This window comes from Castor canadensis, chromosome X (assembly GCF_047511655.1).
Source record: "Castor canadensis chromosome X, mCasCan1.hap1v2, whole genome shotgun sequence".
NCBI lineage: Eukaryota > Metazoa > Chordata > Mammalia > Rodentia > Castoridae > Castor > Castor canadensis.
In genome coordinates, this window is record NC_133405.1 from 68,592,442 (window position 1) to 68,610,511 (window position 18,070).

The following is an 18,070-nucleotide window of genomic DNA, read 5'->3' on the forward strand; positions in this document are numbered from 1 at the left end:
ACACAGTGTTTGTGGGAGACTTTAAAACCCCATTATCATCAATAGATAGGTCATCCAAAGAAAAAATCAATAAAGAAATTCAAGATCTAAAATATACAATAGATCAAATGGACATACTTGATGTCTACAGAACATTTCACCATCCAACTTCTACACAATATACATTCTTCTCAGCAGCTCATGGAACCTTCTCCAAAATAGATCATAACCTAGGGCACAAAGCAAGCCTCAGCAAATACAAGAAAATAGAAATTATACCATGCATACTACCTGATCACAATGCAATAAAACTAGAACTCAACAACAATAGCAAAGACAAAAAACATGCAAACAGCTGGAAACTGAATAACTCATTACCTAATGAACAGTGGGTCATTGATGAAATAAAGGAGGAAATTAAAAAGTTCCTGCAAGTCAATGAAAATAAAAACACAACCTACTGGAACCTATGAGACACAGCAAAGGCAGTCCTGAGAGGAAAGTTTATAGCCAAGGCAATAGTCAGTCATAAGAACAATGCTGGAGGTATCACAATACCTGACTTCAAACTATATTACAAAGCAATAGCAATAAAAACAGCATGGTACTGGCACAAAAACAGACATGAAGACCAGTGGAACAGACTAGAGGACCCAGATATGAAGCCACACAACTATAACCAACTTGTCTTTGACAAAGGAGATAAAAATATACAATGGAGAAAAAGCAGCCTCTTCAACAAAAACTGCTGGGAAAACTGGTTAGCATTCTGCAAAACTGAAACCAGATCCATGTATATCATCCTATACCAATATTAACTCAAAATGGATCAAGGATCTTAATATCAGACCACAAACTTTAAAGCAGATACAGGAAAGAATAGGAAATACTCTGGAGTTAGTAGGTATAGGTAAGAACTTTCTCAACGAAACCCCAGCAACACAGCAACTAAGAGAGCATAGATAAATGGGGCCTCATAAAGCTAAAAAGCTTCTGTTCATCAAAAGAAATGCTCTCTAAACTGAAGAGAACATCCACAGAGTGGGAGAAAATATTTGACAGCTACACATCAGACAAAGGACTGATAACCAGAGTATATAGGGAACTTAAAAACTAAATTCTCCCAAAACTAATGAACCAATAAAGAAATGGGCAATTGAACTAAACAGAACTTTCTCAAATGAAGAAATTCAAATGGCCAAAAAACACATGAAAAAATGCTCACCATCTCTAGCAATAAAGGAAATGCAAATTAAAACCACACTAAGATTCCACCTCACCCCTGTTAGAATAGCCATCATTAGAAACACCACCAACAGCAGGTGTTGGCAAGGATGTGGAGAAAAAGGAACCCTCTTACACTGTTGGTGGGAATGTAAACTAGTACAACCACTCTGGAAAACAATTTGGAGGGTACTTATAAAGCTAAACATTGATCTACCATTTGATCCAGCAATACCACTCTTGGGGATATACCCAAAAAGATGTGACGCAGGTTACTCCAGAGCCACCTGCACCCCCATGTTTATTGCGGCACTATTCACAATAGCCAAGTTATGGAAACAGCCAAGTTGCCCCACTACTGACAAATGGATCAAGAAAATGTGGTATCTATACACAATGGAATTTTATGCAGCCATAAAGAACAATGAAATGTTATCATTTGCTGGTAAATGGATGGAATTGGAGAACATCATTCTGAGTGAGGTTAGCCTGGCCCAAAAGACCAAAAATCGCATGTTCTCCCTCATATGTGGACATTAGATCAAGGGCAAACACAACAAGGTGACTGAACTTTGATCACAAGATAAAAGCAAGAGCACACAAGGGAGATATGAGGATAGGTAAGACTACTAAAAAATTAGTTAGCATTTGTTGCCCTCTATGCAGAGAAAGTAAAGCAGATACCTTAAAAGCAACTGAGGCCAATAGGAGAAGGGGACAAGGAACTAGAGAAAAGGTTAGATCAAGAATAATTAACCTAGAAGATAACACACACGCACAGGAAATTAATGTGAGTCAATTCTCTGTATAGCTATCCTTATCTCAACTTGCAAAAACCCTTGTTCCTTCCTATTATTGCTTATACTCTCTCTTCAACAAAATTAGAGAGAAGGGCAAAATATTTTCTGCTGGGTATTGTGGGGGTGAGGGGGAGAGGGAGGGGATGGAGTGGGTGGTAAGGGAGGGGGTGGGGGCATGGGGAGAAATGACCCAAGGATTGTATGCACATATGAATAATAAAAAAATTAATTAAAAAAAATTAGCAGAGATTTTTGTGCAGATGATTTGTTTTAAGTAAGTTAGGCAAAAATAAGTCCCAAAATTAATTTCATGTCAAAAATCAAGGAAGTTTGAAGAAACCAATAAAAATAGAAAAATAAAGGAGCCTGCTTACAGAAGTCCACAATGAATACATCTTAGACATGTGCACATCTGAAAGTGTGATGTATCGATGTTTTATAACTCAATTTTAATTTTTATAAAGGTGACATTCCGGTTGCAAAGAGGAGGGTGTAAGTGTTCTCTTTGCTGTCTAGTCCACTGAATGAAACTATTAAATGGGTACAGCAGGACCACACCGAGTATTTGAGGACTGAAAAATAAATAATTTCAGTTGGATTGGAAAAAAAGGCAAAATTTAGTGTACCTTCAGAAACAATGGTACATTTCCTATGGTTTACCTCTGGCACCTACTGGTATGAATTTAATGTAGATTTAAAGTGAGCAATGGAATTAGTGTGGACAGAGAAAACTCCAGTGAGCCTAGAAGAATGAGAATAAACATCTCATTCTTAAACACAGTATTGAAATGACAAGGTTTAATTTTCTTTTGTTTTTTTCCCTCTGTTTTCATTTTCTTCATTTTGTCATATTCTGTCATAAAAGAAGTAATAAGGAAATTTAGTTAGAATAGAACCTAAGGAAGTTCAAGCCTCAGGGCAGGGATGGGGTGATAGAGCACTTTTGCATCATGTATAGGTTCCTGTGTTTGATTACCAGCACAGGAAAATAAGATGGATAATGTAGTGGTAAGTAATTAAAAAAAGGTTCATAGCTCCTTGAGGACAATAAGCTAAATGGTACAGCAAAAAGTTTACCAGCATGTCAAGAAAAGAGCTAGCAAAGATCTTTCCTATGGAGAGAGGGAATGCCAAAAAGTAGCCTTAAGAACTATGAATTTAAAGGAGACTAAATTAAGTTGGATCAGACTGTGGAGCCATTTATGTTCCAGTGCACTGGCAGAAACAACAGAGAAAACAATATGTAATTAGTGGAGCATAACACCTAGGAGTAACACCAACACAGGCACACAACAGAAGACAGTCAAAGAGAGTCATGCTAAAGCCATTGTCCTTCCAGAATTACTGTGTACATGCTGAAGACTGTGTCCTTTCTGATGTAGGGTAAATAAATTTCATAAAATAATTCTGGTCAGTTATTAAATATAAGTAAATGTCAACAAAAACAGGCACCAAGAAGAATCAGTATTCAAAAATGCTGCAATATATTACAAAAAATATTACAGAACATGAAAATAAATAGGAAACAGGTGCTAATGTAAAAGAAAAAAAAGCAGGGAACAAAAATTGATTCTGAAAGGCTGAGAAAGGAAGGCTCTACTAGTCCATTTTATGTTAGTATAACAAAATACATGATGATGCACAATGTACAAATAAAACAGGCTTATTCAATTCACAGTTTTGGAGACAGAAAGTCCAAGACTGAGCAACCCCATCCATTCAGCCTCTGGTAAGTAAGGAATCTCTTGCCTGTGTCATAACATGGTATTGGAACAGAATCTGCTATGTATAAAAGTGACTAAGTATATGGGCTGGCCTTGCTTTCTAACAATACATTTTTATGAGAACTAATTGGGTTCCCATGGGAGCTATGTTAATCTCTTCCAAGGATGATGACCCCTAGGACTTAATTCTCTCTAACTAGGAACCACCACTTAAAAGTTCCACTACTTCTCAACATGGCTACATTAGAGACCAAGCTTTCATGAACCTCTTGGGGGAAAATCCATACCAAAACAATGTGATAGAGGATGAAGAAATGGTGGTTAATAGATACAGAGGTATGGCTGGATAGGGAGAATGACTACCCATGTTCTGTATTACAGTACAGCAACTATGATTAATAACATTTAATTGTATATTTCAAAATATTTAATAGAGTATTCAAATGTTCCCACCATAAGAAAATGATACTGTTTGAAGTAATTGATATGCCAATTACTCTGTTCTGATCATTACACATTGTATATATGTATTGAAATATCACACTGTACTCCATAAATATGTAAAATTATGTGTGAATGAAATTATATTTTTAAAACCCATAACTATGAGAAGGCCTAGATGTCAGACTTAACTCACAAATCCTCACAGAAACTTTAAAAAATATATGTAAGAACTAGAATAAGCCATGCTTGAATAACTAAAGGAATTTATGAAGATGATGTCTTAGCAAAAAAAGAATACCAATAGATAGATATAAATGATAAAAAAAGTGTAAGGAGGTATTATGTACTAGAAAAATATAGCCATTGGAAATAAACTTATAAGAGGGCTCAGCATTGTATTTGAATACAAAAAGAAAAAAATCAGCAAAATTAAAGATAAAAAAATTGATATTCTACAATTCAAAAGAATAGGAGGAAAATAAAATTAAGAAAAGGAACAGAGCTTCAGAAGAATATTGTTGTATCATTAGGTACATCACCATACATGTAGTAAGAGTGCCAGAAGGAAAGGAGATGAAATAACAGAAAATTTTTCAAAAAATATGGCCATAATCTCCTCAAATTTAATTAAAACTATCAATATACTCATACAAAAAGTTTAATGAGCATTAAGGATGTTAAATGCAAAGAAATTCATATACAGACTCATCATGGTATAAATGATAAAAAGCAAGTATTAAAAACATCATTATAAAGCAAGTAGTATGTACAAGGGAGCCATAAAAGATTAACAGCTGACTTCTCATAGGAAAGAATGAAGGCTGTGTGACATTTGAAAAACATACTCAAAGTGCTAAAAGAAAACTACCACACAAGAATCTCATAAAGACACTCTCCTGAAGCCAAAACCACAACTACAAAGTAAACCAGGTAACAGACTGGCAGTCCCAGTCACAGGACAAGCTAACAATTCTTGTAAGTCTTATGTCCATTACAGGGATTTGGTGTGACACTGACTTTTCCTATATGGCAGAGCAGCACTGTGGAAGATATCAATCTTGTCACCCCCTATATTTCAGAGAGCTATAGCCAGGTGACATCTTGAAAGGGGGCCTATTGTCTGACACTGACCTATTCTGGGGACCTGAAAAGAAAGGACAATCACAAACCAGGGAGCTTGGGGAAATTCATCCACCATGTTTGGGTAAGATACAGCCAGAGGAAGTGGTCATGGGGAGGAGGAGGGTCAGACTTGGATCTGCTGAGAAATCTGGACAGTGTGGAGTTGGGCTCTGAAGAGCATGAGGAGTGGGTGGCTCTGCTCCCCACCACCATGTCAAGGAGTATGTCCCATTTCCTGTGTATCACTATAGAGAATGAGAAATATAAGCAAACTTGAGCCAGTGGCCAAAGTAGTTCTTAGCTTCCAGAGCTGAGTCCTTATTGATTGTGGTTGTTGCAGGGTGGCACCAAGAGTTTTGACAACAGGTCCAGAAAGATTGCTCTAATGTCTCTAGCTTTCCCCTTTTCACAGGGGGATTTACTGATGGGTGGGATCTGAACGTCTGAGACCAGCAAGCCAATCACTGCATTTCCTCTGTTTTTCCCCTCTAGTGCAGATGTCAGAGTTCTGTGTGCTCCCCCCACTCTCCTACTACTCTCCTACACATTCAAAGAATTGAATAGGGTTGCCAACTTGAAGTGTACAAACTGGGGAACTATAGTGACAAAGACACTGCCCAGCTCACAGGCTACAAAACTCACCAAGGCCAGCAAAACTTCAGATACACAAAGTAGGGAAGCTTCTAAAGTGAATGTAGCCTGGACACTGACAGCTGACACTAGCCTTACCCTCTGCTTGCATTCAGCACCAGCTTGATATTATTATGGTGGATTGTTTTCTTCTCTTTGAATGGTACTAGAGATTGAGTCCTCAAGAGATGACCACCAACTGAGAAAACAACCAAGTAAAATTGGAAGAGATATTCAGCCCAAGAGATGAGTAAATCACAACCTAGCAACACAAGAAATATGAAAAGGCAAGGAAATATGACTGCTTAAAAACCTTACAACTCCTCAGTAATTAAATCCAAAGACACTGAAATGGCTGAAACACCAGAAAAATAATTCAAAGTCTATTTAAAAATAATCAATTGGTTCAATGAGATGAAACAATGTATGTTGTAATACACATGTACATGGAAACAATGCTAGGAATCTCTCTGAATAGCTATCTTTATCTCAAACTAGCCAAAATGCTATCTTTCTTACTATCTCCTGTTTCCTTTTCAACAAAATTGGAGAACAAGAAGGTGGAACAGGTTCTGCCCAGAAGCGGTGGGGGGTGGGGAAGGTGGGGAGGTGGCCCAAACAATGTATATACATGTGAATAAATGTAAAAATGATAAAAAAATATAGTAACTGTGGAAATAAAAAAAAATAATCAATGAACTTAAAGAAACAACTGAGTAAATCATGGAAACCAATTGAAGATCTGGATACTAATGTTTGCAACAGGGATGAAAAATTCAGCAAGGATTTTGAGATTTTGTAAAATAAATAACAGAATGTTGAAAATGATAAACTCAGTAAATCAAATAAAAACACAGTGGAAATAATGTCAGGAATTAAATAGAAGAAATAATGTCAGGAGTTGAAGATAAACAAGGAAATATATTCAGACAGCAATAAAAATATAAACAAGCATAACCATAACTTTCAAGAACTCTGGAACATGATCAAGAGATGAAAATTCAGAAGCTATGAGGTACAAGAAGGAACTGAGACACAAACTAAAAGCATAGGAAAAGTGGAAAGGGAATTACAACAGAAAAATGTCCAAATCTAGGGAAAGAAATAAACATCCACATACAGGAGACATGTAGAACTCCAAAGCATATAGAACCCCAAGTAGACATGGCCAAAAAACAAACTTTCCACATCACATTATAGTTAAAATGCTAAGACTACAGAACAAAGAAACAATATAAAAAATTTCAAAACAAACACACCATTTATTTACAAATAATCCCATCAGAATTACATCAGACCTCTCAAACATTAAAATCCAGGAAAGTGTGGAATGATATATTTCAAGCTCTGAAAATAAATAACTGCCCACCAAGATTACTATATCCAGCAAATTTATCAATTAAAATCAATGGAGAAATAAACTTCCAAGATAAGCATAAACTAAAGCAATTCATGACCTCTAAATCAGCATTGCAGAAGACACTTAAAGGAACCCTGTACATAAATGAAGAAGAACAATAGTCACAGACACAAGCGGTCAGGAAATAGTAAATTATAGGAGAGGAATAGACAAATGACAAGAAGTAAAGAACCAAATATGTTTAACACAGTAAGCCAGCAAACTCCTAAGAGGAACAAAAAAGGAAGAAAAGAATAAAAATTACTTGAATTAACAAGAAATGTACCAACAAAATAACAATATTCAGCAAACATCTCTCAATGATAACTGTAAATGTAAATGATGTTAGCTCTCCAGTTAAAAGATGTAGATTAGCTGATTTGATTTTCTGCAATAGGAAAACTTCACTGTGAAAGACACACACACATACTGAAAGTGAAAGGATGGAAAATAATATACCAACCAAGCAGAAACCAAAAGACAGCAGGAGTAGCTATGCTTCTGCCTGAAAGAGTAAACTACAAGGCAAAATTAGAAGAGATGAATAAAGGGTACAATTCATCAAGAATGTATAATGAGTATAAATTTATAGGTACCAAACATCAATGCACCAATTTCATAAAACATTATATTGGACATAAAGGGCCAGATAGAACAGATAGGGACAATAATAGTGGGTAAATTCAATACCCCACTGTCATCAATAGATATCCAGACCAAAAAATTGACAAGGATATCTCACAATTAAACTGAATCATAGAGCAAACAGATTTAATAGACATCTACAGAATATTCCATAAAACAGATGCAGAATACACAGTCTTCTCAGCAGCGTATGGAACTTTTTCCAAAATAGATCACATTTTAGGCCACAAAGAAATTCTTAACAAATATAAGAAAAATTGAAATGATTTTGTGTATCTTATCAGACCACAATCAACAAAATTAGACATCAATAGAAAAACTATAGAAAATATACAAAGATATTGAGATTAAAAAATATACTATTGCATGGTCAATGTGTCATTGAAGAAATCAGGAGCAAATTGTTTTAAAATCCTAGAAGAAAATGAAAATGAAAATACAATATATTGGAAACTATGGGATGCAGAAAACGGTGTCCTAAGTTTATAGCTATGACTATCTACATTAAAAAATCAGAGTGATCTCAAATAAATGATAAAAAAGCACCTCATGCTCTTAGAAAAACAAGAAAGACCTAAATCCAAAGTTAGTAAGTATAAAAAAATTTAAAGATCAGGATGAAGATTATTGAAATATAAGCTATAAATAGTATTTAAAAATAAACAAAACAAAGATTTGGCTATTTAAAAAATAAACAAGACTGACAAACCCTTAGACAAAGTAACTAAAAGCAAGAGAGAGATGGACCAAATTAATAAAATTGGTGATAAGAGTGGGATATTATGGCAGGCACCAATCAAATTCAGGAGATTATCAGGGAATATTTTGATATTTTATATTTCAATAAATTTCAAAATCTGGAAGAAATGGATAAATTTCTAGATGGATATGACATACTAAAATCAAACAAAGAGGATCTAAGCACCTTAAACACATCTAAAACAAGCAATGACATTGAACTGGGGATGAAAAATCTATCACAGAGACAAACCCAGGACCAGATATATTCACTGCTGAGTACTATCAGAACTTTAAAGAAGCACTAACACCAATGCTACTTAAACAACTTCATAAAATAAAAAAGGAAGGAATGTTACCAAACCCATTCTATTAAGCCAGCATTACCCTAATACCACAACTGGGTAAACACAACAACAACAAAAACTATAGAGGAGTTTCCTTGATGAATACAGCAACAAAAATTCTCATTAAAATGGTGGCAAATCAAGTTTTTTCAACACATTAAGAAGAACATACATCATGATCAAGTTTTATTCCATGAATGCAAAGGTTCAATATGTGCAAATCAATAAATGTAATACAGTATATAGCTAGAAACATGGACAAAAATCACATTTACATCTCAAAAGATGCACAAAATGCCTTTAACAAAATTCAGCATCCCTTCTTGGTAACAGCTCTGAAGGAAATAGGAATAGATGAAACATTCCTCAAAATATAATAAAGGTTATATATGATAAACTTATAGACAACATTTTACTTAAAGAACACAGCAGACAGTAGGGTACAATTTTTCAGAAGTGCTAAATCAGGAGTTGGTAAAACTGCTTTAATCTTAGTTCAGTCACCAGGTAAGCATTTACTGCTTCAAGCAACATTTTTTATCATAGCAAAAGTTGTAGGGAAGTAATTGTATATTTCTAGTTCTTACATACTTTATGTGTATAAGGTATTCACAAAGATTACTTTTTGTGCTTTAAAAAAATAACTCTGAGAGATTACTCACAGTGTTTGCTTTATTGGACCTTAGTTCTGGTTTGATCATCTTATATAACTTATTGACTACTTCACTACTGCTTTCATCTTTATTTTTTGGACTGTTATCTTACTTGAATTGGATGCTTCCTATTGTTCATTTTTCTTTCTTTTGAATTATGTGCATTTAAGATGTTAAATTTCCCCCAAAGAATTACTTTAGTGCATCCCTAAAGCTTTTAAATTTAGTTATTTCTTATCTGGCTCTGTTTATCAGTTTCTTTTTAATCATGAGTTATTTTAAAGTTTTATATTGTTTTTACACTCCTAAATCTCTGGTGAATTATTTTTCTTTAATTTGTTTTGTGTATTTAAAGAGGTGCTGGGATTGAACCCAGGACCTTGTTCATTCTAGGCAAACAGTGTACTACTGAGTTACATTCTTAGCCCTTGGTTTTTGAGAGAGGATCTAGTTAGCTATGTAGCTCAGATTAACCTTGAACTTGCTGTGTAACCCAGACTGGCCCCATTCATATTGATTTCCACTATTGCCTTTTTACTTGTATGATATACATCCTGTCTAGGAGTTGGTGCCAGTGGGAGGGTGGAAGGCATTAGGAAAGGTAAAGGAGGGAAAATATGATGGAAGTACTATGTATTTATGTGTGAAAATGGAGCAATAAGACCTGTTGAAACTGTTCTAAGAAGGGAAGGAGAGGGGATAAAGGAGAAAATGGAAGGGGTGAATCTAAGATATATTGTAAGCACTTTTGTAAATGTCACAATGTGACATACAAGTGTAATATGCTAATAAATAAATTAAATAATGATAAATAAAAAAACATGCAAAAAATAAATTTGTTGAGAATTTCTCTGTGGAGTAGTATATTTTAAGCTACTGTAAAATGTTCCAAGTGTGTGGGAAAGCATGTATTCTCAAAATTTTATATGCAAGTTCTATACATGTCTGTTAGGTTACATTTGTTAATTATGTTACTAAAATCTTTTATGTAGTATTTTTTTGCCAATTTAACTATTCAGTTCCTATGAAATGTACAGCTCTCTGGAGTAATGAATTTTCCTTATAATTAATTTAGTTTTTCACATCTATTTTGAAGCTATGTAGATAGGTACATACAGTTTTATGCATTCTATGTAATCTTTTATAAGGTCCTACACATCCTATTAATTTTTGTTTTGCATTAAGATAATTTTTTTCTGATATCTATATTTTAAAGTAGTTTTCTTTTTGTAAGACTCTCTCACAAATTCATCTCATATTCTATGACATCACTTGTACACAACTGGATTTTTAAATTTTTAATTTAATTTGAGAATGTATTTCTTTTAATAGGGTCATGTAATCTATATCATTTACTGTAAATACTCAACTATTTTGACTTTTACTACCATCTTGATCTTTTTTTTACCCACAATGCTTTTTTATTTGCATCTTCATATATATACAAATAATTCAATACACACATATATATGTATATGTATATATACATATATATATATGAAATTTATTTAAGCTAGTTCTTCTAGATTTTCTTCTGTTCCTGGTTTTGAATTTAAAAGATATTATTTATACTACTGTAATAATTACATAAAATTAAGATGCACTACTAATTTATCAGTATCTTTCCTTCCCTCTAAATGAGATAAGAAAATTAGGATTCTTTAACTCTAGACCTCATACCATTTCCCATATTACTGTTGTCTATTATATAGCACCTGCTTCAGAATTCAATTTCCTTTTCACTAAAATACATCTTGACCAGTTGTACTAGTAATCATGTGTGAATAGTAAGCCTTCATAGTTTCCTTTAAAAACTATGAAGAAAACATAGTTTCCTTTAAATTTTGCCTTCACTTTGAATAGAATTTTGACTACTTATTCAGTTCACAGTTACTTTCCCTTAGCACTTTGAAAATAGTATTTCTGTTAAATACTAACTTCTACTAAGTGCTGGTATACAAATTGTTACTCTGTTTCTATTTGGAGCATGCTAGTGTTTTTCTCCCACAACATTAAAAGTTTTAGTTTTGACGTTGACACAATGAAGTTTTACTAGGTATCTGCAGTAATGGATTTACTTTCACTTAATCTCAAAGATTTGACACTGTACTTCCTTCCATCCTTGTCTTTCTTCAATTCTGTAAAACATTTCATACTTAGAATGTTGCTTCTCTCCACCTACATTTTCCTTCATGCTTACTTAATAGATGCCTATTGGATCTTCGCATTCTAGATTGATATCCTTTAATTCATCTTTGATAGTGTCTATCTTTGTTTTTTTTTAATGTTGTATTCTGATTATTTCCTCAATTTTCTCCCAAATCTCTCCTTAGGTATATCTACATTGGTCAAAGTGTCCATGAAATTTTTTCAATGATTGTTTTTTAACTGCAGAGGTTTCAGATTATTTCTGTTTTGAATCTGACTGTTCATTTTATATGATTTCCTTTATTCCCCTTTTTCTCAATAATTTTAAACTATTTATTATTAAATCTTTTTACAGTTTAAAAAATTCTCTAATTCTTAGACTATAATTTCTGCTTTCTATTGTTTCTGCTATTTCTTCTTTCATGGTATTTTATTCCTTTATGTGGAATGTAATTATTCATTGAGCTAACCTTCAAGAAGAGTTGTTTTCACTGGAAACATTATGTACCCTAGGTTTTCAATACTCCTGTTAGAGTGGTTTTATGTTTGTCTCTGACAGAGTCATAATGCCTTTGTTTGATTCAGAATCAATTTTTAATATTTAGATTCAAAATTCTCATACCTCATGCATATGGCAATTATAATTTTACCTTATAGTATGTATTGAATTTGGGTTTCTTATTTCTTGCAGTTACTGAAGTTTATAGCTATAGCCAGGCAGACAGTAGCTTTCCCCACCTATAGAGTCTTCTTTAATTCTGATTTCATGGATAAGACTACTCTGGCTCTTTGCTTTATATTGGGAGCTCAGTCTGAATCATAGTACCTTACAAAAATCTACTGTATGCATTAAACCCTCATCTACCAGTCACTAAGGCCTATATCAAATTTTGTTAATTCTATGGGCCATTTACTTTTGGGTCCAACTCGTGTCTCTGACTTTGGAGTCCTTTCATCTATAACACTTATGAATTTGCCCATTTTGCTTTCAAGTTTGCCTGTATACTATAATACATTTGTTATATTTTATAAAGCATTTCTAGGTGCTTGAGAGGGAAAAGCATCTTACATCAATGAAACCCACCATATTTATCTGAAATTTTCCTCCCATTACCTAATAATCATCATTAAATGTCTATGATGTGATAATAAGAAGCTATTATTATAACAACATTCATAAATAAAGAAGTGGATGATACATTGAAATATTAAACATTTTAACTTCAAATACATAAACATATTGATTTTTGCATCATTTGGCTCAGTTTCTTTGTACCACAGTATTAAGCACTTTCATCTAATATTGTGCCATTATATATTCATCCTGAAATTCTGTGCCTACTATTTGTGAAATTTGACTATATAATTGGTTTCCACATGACATCGAAGATCTTGAATACAGATAAGACGTACAGCTTCACTAAACTAAAAGGATTACTACATACATATCCATATATATGCCATAACATAATAAGTAAACAATATCGCCACTTTTTCTTTCCTAGTTTTATTGAAGTATGATTTACAAAACAAAAGTGTATTTACTAAATTTTAAAACATGATTTGTTGTACATATTCACGTAATAACAACACATCCATTACCACACACTATTATCCTTTATGCTTATATGTGTGTGTGGGGGGGTGGGTGAACACCTTTAAATTCCACTTTCTTAATACATATCAAGTAAAATATTTCTTCATCCTTAATATGGAAATGAATGTTTCTATGGCTTTTTTTTAGTTATCAAATTCAATTCTTGTTCTAAACTTTCATTTTTCTATTTATTAGTGTCTTAGCATCTACTTCATTACACATAGTTTGGTTCTATCACTGTAAATACTATTTTGGTACAAAATATATGTCTCCATTTTTTAGACATTACGCATTTCATTTCCTCATAAATGGAATGACTTTGTCTACTCTTTTTCAACATTAACATCTATTCCTACTGTTAAATATCTACTGTAGTCTCACATATTATTTCTAAACTAAGGCTACCTGGTGTTGAAACTTCAATCAACCTTGAGGTCCATTGCTTTGAGCACTGAACAAATGACTCATAACATGATTACTCATGGCCTTGCCTACAAAATTCTATTATAAGTGTCTATGAGTACATTTGTCACAGCCTGCAATTACTACTGTGAGTCATCAAGGCAAGGACTTATGTCTGCTTCCTATATATATTCCCTGAACACTATGTATTGCTCAAGTACTCAAAAAAAGTAGGGATGATTAACACAGGATGTCTGAAAATATGTCCTGAGATCTATTGGTGAGTTGTAAGTTCTGTTCTATATTCCTACCACAAAGAATTAGAAAGCATAAGCTTCTGATTTAGTTGTTACATATTGTTTCATGAAGATAATTTAGTTAAAAATTTTGACTTGTGTACATTTTATGCAGCAAATTTGAAATAAAATTTTGAAAATTAGACAGGAGGGAAAGTCACTTAAGCTTTAGATAATGCCCATGCTTAGTGGTATTTTAAACTGATATAAGATTAATTTTTGTATAATATTCTGGAATTTTCATTATTCAAAACAATTATAAATCACAGTTTATGGCTAGGGATGCAGCTCAGTGGTAGAGTTCTTACCTAGCATGCCCAAAATCATGGCTTTGACTCCCAACACCTCAAAATAAAACAAAATAAAAACAAACATACAAAAACTATACAAAATTGTTATCTATAACAACAAATTTGAAAAGCCTCCAGCCTGGCTCACTAAGAGAAAAAGATGACAAAAATTACTCCTAAGAAATGAAATAATGGACATTACTACAGATATATTATTGACTTTAAAAGGATAATATAGATATATTATGAAAAACTCTAAGCTCACAAATTTGATAAACTTCATGAAAAGAAGAAATTCATTGAAAGACAAAATTTTCTAAAACTCACACAAGAAGAAATAAATTATTTGAATAAGTCTAAATTTATTAAATTAATTGAATAAGACACGGTAACTTTCAAAAGAGAAAGTATCAGACACAGATTGATTCACAGGTGTATTCTTCCAAAATTTAAAAAATAAATCATACCATTTATACACAGTATGTTCCACAGACAGAAACAGAGGGAATACTTCCTAACTCATTCTATAAGGACTCTGTGTGGCCAGCACTAATACAAAGTCAGATAAAGATATCATGAGAGAAGAAAATAAATTTATGCACCATTATCTCTCATGAGCCTAGAAGAAAATGCTCAACAAAATATTAGCAAATATAATACAACAATGTATAAAAACACTTAAACATGACCAAAAGACATTTGTTCCAGGTATACAATGCTGGTTCAATTGAAAAATCAAGTAATGTAGTCCATCTCACCAATAGGCTAAAGAAAAAATATTACATGATCATATCAAGATGCAGAAAAAGCATCTGACAAAAATCTAATATGTATTTGTGACCAAACCTACAGAAACAGAGGGCAACTTCCTATGCTTGATAAATGACATCTAGGAAAATCTTATAGCTAGCAACATACATAATGACAGAAAATTTGAAGAATTCCTACACAGTTCAGGAATAAGCCAAGGATGAACTCTTTTACCTCTATTTTTTATGATTTTGTTAGCACATAATTGTTGTACAAGGGGATACATTATGATATTTACATATGTGTTTTCAATATATCTTAGTTGGATTTACCCTCCATCTTTCTCCCTCTTTCCCATTTACCCCTTTCTTAGAGCAATTTCAACAGGTTTAATTGTTCTATTTTCATATGCAGATACAAAATATATCTATCATATATACCCTCATTTCCTTTTTCCTTTTGCCCACCCCCTCCCACTAATACCCATCCTCAGAAAAACTTTATTTTTTCCTCTTGCTCTTCATTATTTTATTGTGTTGGAAGAACTTAATAAAAGCACTTAATTAAAGAGTAATGAGGAGTATACAGAATTGGAAGGAAGAAATATAATCATCTTTTCTGGTGCAAATGACATGCTCATCTATGTAGAAAATCCAAAAGACTTAATAACAACAAACAAATTAACAAACACCTGAACTAACAAGTCTTTATAACACATTTGAAAGATACAATGTTATTATACTGAAGTCAATTGCTTACCTATATAAGTGAATAAGTGGAATCTGAATTTAAAATACATCATTTAAATAAGTACACCATAAAGAAAACACTCATTTATAAATCTGACAAAATAAGTATAAAATAAATATATGTGGGAAATACAAATTTCTAATGAGAAAAATCACAAGACAAATAAATGAAGAGTTATTTCATGCTTATGAAAAGGAAGACCAAGATATCAATTCTTCTCAAGTTGATCTATACGTTAAACACAATGACAATCAAAACCCCAGAAACTCATTTTGCAGATAGCAACAAACTGATCATAAAGGTTACTTGGCTAAAAGGTATAAGTCCAGAGTAGCCAACACAGTATAGAAGAAAAATAAATTTAAATGACTGACACTACATGACTTCAAGACTTAATCATATGTGCCCATCAATGGATAAATGGATAAAGAATATGTAATATATATATATCACATATGTATAAAAATATATTCTTTATCTATTTATATATAATCTATATACTGCTGAATATGCTGTTCAATCTTTAAAAAGTAGGAAATTCTATCATTTTGACAATGTGTGTGAACACAAAGGTCATTATGCTAAGTGAAATTAGCTAGGCACATACACATAAAGACAAATAACACATGATGTCTCTTAAATGTGGAATCTTAAAAATTTGAACTTATAGAAGTAGAGTTAGCAGAAACTGGGTGGTGAATGAGGAGATGTTGCCCAGTGGTTACAGCATCTCAGTTAGATAAAAGGAACAGGTTTTTGAGATCAATTGCATAGCATGTTTATCATAGTTAATAATAGTGTAGTGTATATTTTTAAATTGCTAAAAGAATAGATTTTAAATGTCTTATTACAAAAATGTCAGTATGGGATATGATGGTTATATTAATTACTTTGGTATAATCATATTTGTACTTATTTATTTATAGAGAAATAGAGGGCAATTTCCTCCACTTAATAAATAGCATCTATGTAGTAAGACAGTAGTATAAGTGGAACAATAGAAAAGTAAATCAATGGAGCAGAATAGCGAGATCCTCACAGAATCAATCAACTTTTTTGGACAAAAGAACAATGACAATTTTATGGAGATAATATAGTGATTTCAACAAATGATGCTGGAACAATTAGGTATTTGCATGCAAAAAAAGAGTATAGACTCTGATCTTAGACCTTTCACAAAAATTAACTAAAAATGGTCCAGAGAACTAAATGTAAACCAAAATTATAAAATCTTCAGAATATGACATAGAAAAAACTTTAAGTTTACCTTGAAGGGTTTGGCCATGAGCTTATAGATAGAATATCAAATGCACTATCATTGACAAAAACAATTAATAAGATTGAATTTCATTAAAACTAAAAATGTCTGTTCTGAGAAAGAGCAGTTAAAGACAAGCCACAAGCTGGTATAAAATATTATAAAACATATCTCTTAAAATTCAGCAATAAGAAAACAAAAACAATTTAGAAATGGACAAAATAAAAAACATGGACAAAATATTTGATAAGATACCTCAACAAAAGATACGTGAGTGGTAAGTAAATTTATGAGATGCTCAATATTAAATGTCATTGGGGAATTACAAATTAAAATAACAAGCAGATGATGCTGAACATAACTAAAAACAAAAGCAGTGGCACTATCAAATGCTGGTGAGGATGTCAGGCAACAGAACTCTCATTCATTGCTTGTAGGATTAAGAGATAGTACAGTTATTTTAGAAGACAGCTTCGAAGTTTCAATGAAAGCAAAACAAATTATAATGCAATCCAGAAATCACATTCTTCAGATATTTAAGTAAATGTGTTGAAACGTACATCAACATAAAAACTTGACCCAGATGTTTACAGCATCATTATTTGTAAGTGCCACAAGTTGGAAGGAAACAGGATCTCCTTCAATAAGTAAATATATAAACTGTGGTCTAGTTATATGAGTATTACTCAGCAGTTAAAAAATTGTGCAATCAATATATGAACACATGTAGAAGAACCATAAATGTATATTGCCAAGTGAAGAAAAGTCACTCAATAAAGGCTATATCCTTCCCACAACCTGACATTCTGGAGAAGACAAAAGTATAGAGACAGTAGGAAGCTTATCTGTCGATAGGGACTGACAGCAGGGTATA

General features: G+C 32.7%; 1 protein-coding gene across 1 annotated transcript in view; it reads right to left on the reverse strand.

Moving 5' to 3' along the window:
• Positions 1 to 18,070, reverse strand: part of LOC141419452 (uncharacterized) — a 237,422-nt gene that overhangs the window by 166,817 nt on the left and 52,535 nt on the right. The window lies entirely within an intron of this gene.